The 10,083-nt window shown below is 66.3% G+C and overlaps 1 long non-coding RNA gene across 1 annotated transcript; it reads left to right on the forward strand.

Moving 5' to 3' along the window:
- Window positions 1–2,615, forward strand: LOC308645216. The gene is made up of 3 exons (XR_014021169.1): window positions 1–286; window positions 1,732–1,955; window positions 2,161–2,615. It is a non-coding gene; the product is annotated as an uncharacterized lncRNA (long non-coding RNA).
- The last annotated feature ends 7,468 nt before the right edge of the window (window positions 2,616–10,083 follow it).

Raw genomic sequence — 10,083 nt, forward strand, 5'->3', positions numbered from 1 at the left:
CCGCTCTGGGGCTCCGAGCCTGGCGCGGTGGGGTGTGGGTGTTGTACAGAATATCCGGTGGCTGTCCCGAGACCCCTACCGCCAGGCCTCGTGGCCGTGAGCCCCTGGGACCCTGCTGGTGTTTCCCGAGGATGTGGTATCCAGCAGGCGCACCATAACTGCTCAGACCCAGAGGAGCGCCTCTGCCCTCTGGAGATGGGGTCTCGCCCTCCCACCCAGGCGCACGTGGCTCCGACTGCTTCAGGTCACGGCCTGAGCCGCCCAACAGGACCCTTGGAACAGGCAAGTCACCTCTGCCCCGGGGACACGGGCGCCTGTCTGTGACAACCAGGGCTTGAGCCAGGTCCTGTGGGGACCGCAGCCAGCCAGGTGGTGAGGGTGTCCCTGGCGGTGTGGCCAGGACCGCCCACACCCTCGCCTCCTCGGGGACAGTGACAAGGTTGGGGAGTCCACGCCACCTGCCCGCGCCGGCTCCTCACTGTGAGCCACTGTGCTTCCAAGGACAGAGGACGGGACGGGGCATGAGGGGCCGTCGGTGTGGGAGGCCCAGAGGGGTCACTTGAGGAGGTGGCTTTGAGGTGGTGCTGCAACCAGGGGCCGTCCACACCCAGTTCAAGAGCAGAGTGTCCAGGCAGCGGAGCAGGGGGGGGAGGCCCGAGGCCAGCCCAGGCCTGGACGCTCCACCACAGCAAGGCCCTGGGGCTGCGGCAGGAGCAGGGAGGGGACTCGACCCGGCAGGTTGCAACCCAAGGCCACAGGGAGCCACTGCAGGTTCTGGGGGGAGGAGTGAGACCGACTTTCTGCTGGACACACAGCTCCCATCTGGGTTTCTGTGAGCATTAATTAAGTGCTTGCTGGATACCGAGCCCTGGGAGGACACCACACAGAATCCAGGCTGCTCACGGGCAAGGTGGGAGAGACACTGAGGTGCGCATCCCACCCCGCCTGCCGCGGGGCACCGGGATTCCACCCTGGACGGCCACTCACCAGTCACAGGGCCTGGCCGCAGTTTCCCCTCGGGAACCGAGTGGTCTCAGGGATGGAACAGAAAGGACGTGTCCCTCAGGACGTGCCGTGCTCAGCCCTGCCCGGCCTGCTCCTGGATCGTCCCCAGAGGCCGGGTGTCCAGGGCTTGGTCCCAGGGGCTGCCAGCAGGAGTCCGAGGAGGCTTTAAGAGGCGGGGCCTGGGGGGTCTGTCCCTGGGGGCCCTAGTCAGGGTGGTGGAGCCCAGTTGGGCCACCACGGGGAGCGGCTGCTCCCATCTGGACAGCCCGCCAAGGCCCAGACGCTAGAAGGCCAGGCAGAGGGCCTCTTCTCCTCTTGGGCTGACGGTGTGGCGTTTTGTCACAGCCGCGGATAGCCGAGGAGTCACCCTCTGTGCCGAAGCTGTCTACCTGGGGACCCGCCCCGCCCCCAGGCGTCCCTTCACCCCAGAGAAATGCCAGCCCACGTCCCGTGAGACGGCACAGGCTCAGACCAAGCAGGAAACTCCCAGGTCCCCACAGAGTGGATCCACAGGGCCCTTCAGCCACGTGAGGGGGACCAAGCCCGGTGCAGCAGCTGGCGCTGAGCAGAGCCGCCGTCCCCAACCCAGCGGGCGCCGCGGCCAGGCTGCATCCCCAGCTGCCGGGAGGCCGAGGCAGGAGGAGCGCAGGTCGAGGCCAGCCTGGGCGACTACTCAGCGAGGCTGATGCAAAGTCATTTACTGAAGTGGCCCCTTCCCACAGAGAGGTCCGCTGCAGCACGGCGGGTGTGGGACTGTCAGCAGAAGCGTCCAGCCTGGGTGACCTTCCCATTTCCTGTCGCCCTGCTGACTTGGCCACTGGCCGGGAAGATGCAGCTCCCCGGTGCTGGACCCCGTCACTGTTCACAGACGTGTCCAGGGCAGGGCTCTGTGGAAGTGGGCACAGCAGCCTCCGCCTGAGCCGCCTTCACATCGGTGTGATGTTTCCAAGGTAAGTCACAGCTGGCCATGGTCACAGCTGGGGGGGGGAGAGGAGGCCCCTTCCCAGGTGTGGTCCCTGAGGGGTCAGCGTGCCCAGAACAGAGGGAGCGGCTTTAAGGGGCCTTCTGCAGACCGTGGCCTCTGGGCGCCCCCCACTCGCTGGGTGTGACTCTGAAGCCACCTGGACCAGGGCTCAGGGCACTGGTTGATCACAGCTGCTGTGCCCCTGGACCTGGCTGCGGCCAACAACACTGTCTCCTGCCGACTTCGGTGACCTGCCTCAGCTCATGGGGCCACTCCCGGCCAAACGCCCCGCCTGGACCCCGCCTGGACCCCCCTGTGCTCACCTGCCCCAGGCACCGGCTCCAGGAGCAAGACTCAGGGCGCCTGGTGGCGCGGGGGCCATCAGCACGAGGACCCTTGGTGTGGGGACCCCCTGGGCACCGGATCCCATCCACTGAGCCCGGGCAGTGCGCGGGGAGGCGGTGGCCGCGTGGGTCCGGCCCAGGCGCCAGGCGGGAGGGCGGTCCTGCTCATGAGAGGCAGACCCAGGCCAGTGTGGTCCAGTGGCCGCCGAGTCCAGCAGAGTCCACACCCAGGGAGGCGGCCTCGGCCTGCCCACCGCGGCTCCGGCTCAGGGAGGAGGCGTCAGCGAGAGCCCGGCCCGTGTCCAGTTGTGACAGTGGTTCAGAGAGGACTCGGAGAGACGCAGGGACCTGGCACCGCCACCACCCTGCTCCTGGGGACCTTTTATGAGGGTGTCCAGCAGCCCCCTCCCCTTCTCCCCGGGTTCATCATAGACTCCCCTAGAGGAGAGCAAGGCGGAGGGCGTCCAGCTGGGGTCACAGAGGCGTGGACCCAGCTCAGCCTCTGAGGCTTCTTGGCTGTGTGACCTGGGGACAGTGCCTTTATTTCTCTGGGTCTTGGTTACCTTATCTGCAAAACGGGGATTTCAACACTTCTGTGGGGGCCTAAGGGCTCAGACGGTCATGAAGGTGCAGGTCGACTCAGCACCCTCCAAAAGCCTTTATAATTCTTAATAGGTGGGGCTGGGGATGTGGCTCAGGCGGTAGCACGCTGGCCTGGCATGCGTGCGGCCCGGGTTCGATCCTCAGCACCACATACCAACAAAGATGTTGTGTCCGCCGAGAACTAAAAAAAATAATAATAAATATTAAAAAAAAAAATTCTCTCTCAAAAAAAAAAAAGTTCTTAATAGGAAGCCAGGTATACAGCAGGCGCTGCATTGACGTCAGCCTCCACGAGGAGCTATTCTCACCATGTGTTGAGCCCAGACACTGTCCCGGGTCACCCCTGTGCTCACATCTTATTTCTTAATCTTTCATCTTTGCATTTTACATATGGAGACTCACAGCCATGCAAAGACGTGGTCAGGGACTTACTGAAGGACGTGGCTCAGCGGGCCTCGGGCGGACACCTCGGCCCTGGACGCCACCGCCCTGCAAGCCCGGTGCAGGTGCTTAGCAGAGTCGCTTCAGTGACGTCGAGGCCTTTCTGTCTGCCAGTGGGAAGGGACCCCGAGACTCGCATTCTCCTGTCACCCTCCCCGCCACCCTCCCTGTCACCCGTCACCCGTCACCCTCCTTTCCCTCCTTTCCCGCTGCGGGAGCTTCCGGCCTGCCATTTAGCAAATGTGACAGCGTCTTGGCTGGGTGCTGCGGCCCAAGCCAGTGTCTCTGGGGTGTCACCTCCCGCGCTGCCGAGCCCCAGTCGGAGGAGCAGGGATCGGCCCAGGAGGGTGGGGACAGGGGTGGGGGCGGGCCGCGGGCCCTGGGAGTGGAGAAGGTGGAGGTCAGGGCCAGCCGTGGCCTGGCCAGCTCTCTCTGAGGTGCGCTTTGGGTTCCAGGTGCGGGACGCAGTGATGAGACCTCGGGGGAGAGGTGCAAAGGCCCTGGGGTGGAAGCGCAGGTGGAGCTGGGCAGCCAAGATCGCCCTGTCCTGACTCTCCGTGGCCCCCTGGACTCGGTGACCAGGCCGTAGAGCGTGGAGGTACCACGTGGCCCTGCGTCCCCTCCTGGGCGCGTGCTCCTGAGAGCCCCGGGCGCTGCTCAGACGAGGGCCCTTCACAGCAGCGTCCACAGAGCCCACAGGGGGCGCCCAGGAGGCCGTCTGCAGAGGGAGGGGCGCACGGCCTGGCCACCACCCGGACCGTCCTCTCCAGGGCGGATGAAGGGGACAGCTGCAGACGGGCCCGAGGACCTTGTGCTCATGAGAGCCAGACCCAGGCCGTGTGTGACCCAGTGACAGCAGAGTGCAGGGCGGGCGAGGACCTGTGGGCAGGGCTGGGGACGCGCGGGAGCTTCTTTGGGGTGATGGAATGTTCTGGAACCAGGTGCAGCCGCCTTCCAGCCGGGACCTTCGACCTCAGTGAAAACTGTCTGGATCCGACAAAGCTGCTCGGGGCTGGGCTTCCCTGGGGCTGGAATGTCCGGGCTGGGCAGCTGAACACGCCCCCGCGGCCTTCCAAGGGTCACTCTGCGCTGGGTGGACTTCATCTCCACGGAGCAAAAGCCCCGCCCCTGGGTGGCCTCGGGGAAGCTGTGGGCGGAAGCTTCTGGAAGCCCTGCTGGCCTGGCTCCCCGGGCCTGCCTCACCCTGTCCTGGAAGGCAGGCTTGACCCAGGTGCGCCCCCTAGAACAGGCCAGGCCAGCAGGGGCCTCCCACTGTCCCCACTGGGTAAGGGGGCTTGTCCCCGTCCCTCTCCCCTTGTCGGGGCGGTGGAGTGGTCAGGTCCGGGGCCCTCTCCCGTGGCCTCCAGACCTCCCCTCCACAGCTCAGCCTCCACCCGCTTCCACACGCAGCCCGAGGCCTCGGTAGAGGCCGGAGGCCCAGCTCCACTCCAGCTCTGCACCCTCCCAGGCGCCTCCCTCTGCGGAGCCTCCCCAGCTCCTCCCTGCCCCTCCTGCCCCGGGGCCTTGGCACGGCTGCTCTCCGCCTGGGGCACTCCTCCTGCTCACCAGGGGCCACGGAGCTGCTCAGCTCCGAGTCTTTTATTCCTTCACTGAGGAAGGAGAGGCCAGGGACCCAGCTGGCAGGGGACAGAGAAGGTGGACGGCTGGAGACCGGTGAGCTGGACCGGGCAGGGCGGGGGCCAGCTGTGGTCCCTCCCATCCTCGCCCAGATCTCGCCCGTCGACACTCGCCAGAGACGCGGGACATATTTTCTCTCCGCTGACACTTTTGGCAAAATACAGTTCCTCCAGCTTTTTTCGTGCAAAAAACATGTCATCAAAACGGTCCCCGCGGCACGGAGGGGCCGCTGGCTTGGCCCAGGGACTGTGGGGGTGCTCCTGGGAGAGGAGACTCTGGGGGGCGGGGGCGGTCATCAGAACAGCCAGGACACAGTGAAGGCCACTCGGGCCAGCTGGGGCGGACGCCCACTCCCGAGCTGCTGCAGCCCAGCGCCACCCGCCATATCACCTCCAGGTCTGAGCAGGAGGCCGGGCTCAGAGTGGGAAGGCCTCTCCCAAGTCACACAGCAAAGCTAAGGTCTGGACACAGGTCGCCCTCGGCCCCAGGGGCCTCTACCCGCCAGGGATCAGCAGGGCTTCAGGAAGCCTCCAGTCACCAGCAGTGAGTTCCCAGGGCCCCAAACAGGGACAATTGTGGCAGCAACTGCAGCTGGTCAGACAGAGGAAGTAAGAGCAGGCCTCAGGCCTGGCGCAGTGGGAGGCTGAGGCTGGAGGATCCAAGTCCAAGGCCCGGCTTGGCAATGCCCTGTTTCAAAATAAAAATAAGAAGGGCTGGGGTGCGGCCCGGGGCAGAGCGCCGGCCCCGCCTGTGCCAGGACCTGGGACCCCCCAGCCCTGGAGACCAGGGACCTCCACTGGGAGGACAGAGGGCCACCCGGCACTGCCCGTGGGCTTGAAGCCAGGCCGGCCACCCACCACCACGGCTCCACCCACGCCCCCGGTGCTCCCAGCCCTGCCATGTCACCTCTCTGAGTCTCCGGGGGTGGGTCACGGTGCAGATGGCAGACACAGCAGAGGGCGGGAGGGTGGACCCTGGGCCCCACAGGCTGGGTTCAAATCCCAGCTCTGCCAGTGTCCTGCTGTGCAACCTTCAGCAGGTTGCTTGACCTCTCAGTGCGACATTTCCTGGCTCATAAAGGGCACTCACAAAAATGAGTCGCCGTCCAATCTAAACCCTGTGGGGGGAGGACGGGCGCACAGTAGGTGCTGATAAATGGAAGAGGGTTAGCTGGTGACTCCTGAGGGGAGCGGGCCGCAGGACGCGCGGGTGTGGCCCGGGAACAGGGTCCCAGGCCCAGTCCCCCGTGGGAAGTGGCTTCTCTAGGAGGCTGCCCCTCCCCCGGTCCCCGGAGCCGCACGAATCCCGCTTCTTGGCCGCGGTGGGTGGAGCAGGAGGCTGCCCTGGCGAGGCCAGATTGATCTCCCCGTCTGGCATCTGCGCCGCGATTCCTGAGCTCCCGCGGGGAGGGGCAGGGGGGCTGGGCACAGGAGGCTGAGGACAAGGACGTGGGCAGGCCAGTGCTCTAGAGCCCACGCGAGGAGCCCTGTCCAGGGAGCCCAGTCCCCTGCCCCACGCCTGTCTGGAGGTGGAACAGAGGAGGCCGAAGGTGGGGGGCGGCTTCCGGGTTTAATAAGGATGAAAATGAATGTCACCAGGAGACCTCCCGGCAAAACCTACAGGAGGCGTGGCTTTGGGAGGGACGCTTGCCAGCCAGGGCAGAGCCTGTGCAAAGGGCCTGGGGCAGGGCCAAGCCTGCGGCTGGAGGCAGAAGGAGCCCGGAGCCTGGGACAGGGGAGGCGGAGGCAGGGAGGGGCGGGCAGGTGGGCGCGGCCCTGAGGGCTGTGGGAGGACTTGGGCTCCGACCTGGAGGGCGGTGGGCACCGGGGGTCCTGGCGCCGTGCTCACGGGCGCCCCCTGGCGGCTCTTGGAGAACTGCAGGGAATCCGCAGTGACCTCGCTGCGGTGACGTGGAGGCTCAGCCTCTGCCCTGGTGGTGGCGACGTGTGGCCTCTGAGCTTGTGAATGTGCCGCCGGCGAGAGCTCACGCTTCATTCAATCTGGTGGCCAGGCCTGGTGACACGCCCTGTCAGCCCGGCTCTCCGGAGGCTGAGGCCGGAGGGTCACTGGAGCCCCGGTTTGGAGGCCGCCTGAGCAACAGCGAGGCCCTGTCTGCTGCCACCTGGACCATTTTTAGTTTTTCCAGGTTGGTGACCCAGCCCCGGGGACACCAGGCCAGCGCCAGCCACGCCCGGCCCAGCTTGACCCGCACACCCAGCCAGGGGCACCACGGCACTGGCCATCCCCAGGCCCCAGGGCCCCCCGCCCCCAGCTGAGGCTCTGCCCCTCCACGTGGCCCCCCCTTCGAGTGCCACCAGGCTGCCTCCACCTGTGGCTCTGGGGACGCAGACCTCCTCCGTGTGGACCCTGCTCGTGTCCCGTGTCCACTCAGGTCCCCAAGTGCCGTGTCCTTGGGTCTGTCCACATGTGGCCGTGGCACGATGGGCCACACCTGTGTCCTCGCCCGGCCAGTGTTGCAGGTTGGTTCTGCCTCTGTCACAAACAGATGACAACCCTCCATTTGAGACCCTCTAATGAGGTCGGGGTGTGCTGGGACACATTCACATTTAACCGCCACCACACGGCCATCCACCAGGTCATGAGGGTCACTGGTGGGACGGGTCGTTGTCTTCGTGGTCACTAATGCCCCGCCTGGGCAGCGGGCAGTACCTCCTAAGCCACCTGGGCCAGGACAGGCCGCCCAGCGCAGACGCAGCACCAGGGCCCAGGGGACGGGGAAGCCCTGCCCAGGACGGGTCTCCAGTCCCCCACTTTCCCTGTCCCAGCAGTTGGTCTGGACCCCAGAGTCTTAGGGCGAGAGTCACCATGTCCTGGCCACCCCTGTCTGGCTGGCCTGCCCGTGCCAGACCTGGGGTAGCCACGTCCTGCCCCTGTCCTAGGCTTCAGGGGACGGTGCCCAGGAGGTTGGGTGGCGCATCTACAGCTCCTCCCACATGTACCCCGCAGACGGCGGGAAACGGTCCTCGGGAGTGTATCAGTCAGCTGCTGCTGCGTGACAAACAGCCCGCTCAGAGCAGCTTCAGCCGCACGGCGTTGCCACTCAGACTCCGGGGGTGCGGACGCTTCGTCCTGTGCTCTAAGGTTCCTCACAGTCTGCAGTGTTGGTGACACTCCAGAGGTGGACAGCAGGAAGCTGGGGACCTCAGTCCTGCAGCAGGCTGGCAGAAGTGACACCCCAGCCCTTCTACTCCTCCTGTTGGTAGAGGACGTGGCTTGGGATGGAAGGGTTACCGGCAGAGGGCAGAGCCCGGGCAAAGGCCCTGGGGCAGGACCATGCCTGCACACTGGGGGCAGAAGGAGCCCACGTGGTGGAGCAGAGGGGGGAGGGAGAGAGAGGCGGGGAGGTGACCCCAGGCGAAGGGGTCGCACCTGGGGGTGAGCACCAGGGGGCAGGAACCTCAGGGTCCTCACTACCGGTGGCTCAGGGGCAGAGCTTCCAATGGCTCTGGGTCCCTTGGGCACCTGGGGGGACGCAGGAAGGGGAGGGCGGGCTGTGGCTGAGGGCCAGGCGGGCAGGGGGAGACTGGCTGCCCTCGCCCAGCCTCGTGTCCCAAACACCAGCCGTGATCCCGGCCCCTGGCGCCCCCGCCCGGGGGACCATGTGGTGATGGGGGAGCCGGGGATGCTGCGGCTCAAGCCTGGGGTGAGGAGTGGCCCTGGGGGACGAGGCAGGGTCCTGAGGGTGACACCTGGCCTCTCGGGGAGGTGACACTGGGCCCTCGTACAGATGGGGAAACTGAGGCCACAAGAGGGTCCCGAGGCTGGCAGAGGAGCTGGCTCCATGCAGGGAGGACGTCGGGGTCCTGTGGCCCTCATCCTGCCCGGGGGGCCCGGCCTCGGGGGCAGCGCCTCGGTTCCAAGCCCCTGAGCTGTGCCCGGCCTCTGCTTCCCCCTGGAGGGTCGCCTCGCCCAGGCCGCCCGGCGCTGGCTCTGGCTGCGCTTCCTGGGTTGAGTGTCCCTGCGAGCTGTGCGGCGGGCCAGCGGGGGCCTGGAGCAAGCCGCACCTGCAGGACACGTTGTCTACAACACCCGAGGATGACCCTGGGGGTGTGACCCTGGGGGTGTGACCGTGACGCGGAGTTCAAGTTTCAGGGCTCAGACGCCAAGCTCTCCGGGCACAGCCAGGCCACCTGCAGCCGCCCTTCCCACGGCGGTGGCAGAGCCCGGGTGGACGCTCTGTGTGGAAGCAGCCAGTGGCCCTCAGCTCACGAGTGGGACAGCCCCGCGCTCCAGCTCCGCGGGGAGCACGCTGTCCCGCTGGCTTATGTCCACGCGAAACCCGAGTCACCCCCGCAGGGCCAGGTGGCCTGGACACGTCACAGTGGTCGGACCCATTGGGAGCCAGGGGCGGGGCTCTGTCTCGGGGCCACGTGGGCTGGGGACCCAGGCGCTGGGCCGCTCCTCCGCAGAGGCTGGGGTGCGGGAGTGAGGCCGGGCTCCGCATGGAGCCTCCCCAGGGCGCCAGCGCTGTGGCCCAGGAAGCGGGAAGCGGGGTGGCCACTGGGCCCAGCAGCTCCGGCCCTGCTCTGGCCTCCCCCGGGGCCATCTGGAAAAGTGGCCAATTAAGAGCAAATCAATTAAACCCACGGCGCCCTGGGTTCCCAGTCCTGCCCCGACTCGGGGTCACAGAGGCGCTGTGGTGGCATCTGAGAAGGGGTCAGCGGTCTGAACAGAGAGCTCTAACCCGCCCCAGGCGGGATCTCAGACGGTATCATCTGATTCCCCCCAGGGAGGGGACTGTGAGCAGCCGAGGGTGACAGAGAAGCCGGTTCTGCCGAGGACGAAGACAAGCGGCCGGTGTGATCCGAGTGTGAGAGGAGCCCTGGGAAAACAAGGCTATAATTTGCTCATTTCTCGTGTCAATCAAGCAGGAAGTGGCTGCTCTTGGCCGCCTGCTCTCTGAGCAATTTGATACCTGAAAGGGAAGGGACAATTCAGACTTCCCTGCGGGGCTCAGAACCTGCAGTGTCTCTCGTGGGCCACATGCAGCCTGAAGGCAGAGCAGAGACACGTAGGAGAGCTCCTGGATCCAGCCCTTCCTGAAGCTCATACACCCTGGACTTTCCA

The sequence above is a fragment of the Spermophilus citellus genome (assembly GCF_964194105.1).
Source record: "Spermophilus citellus genome assembly, chromosome: 3".
Classification (NCBI taxonomy): domain Eukaryota; kingdom Metazoa; phylum Chordata; class Mammalia; order Rodentia; family Sciuridae; genus Spermophilus; species Spermophilus citellus.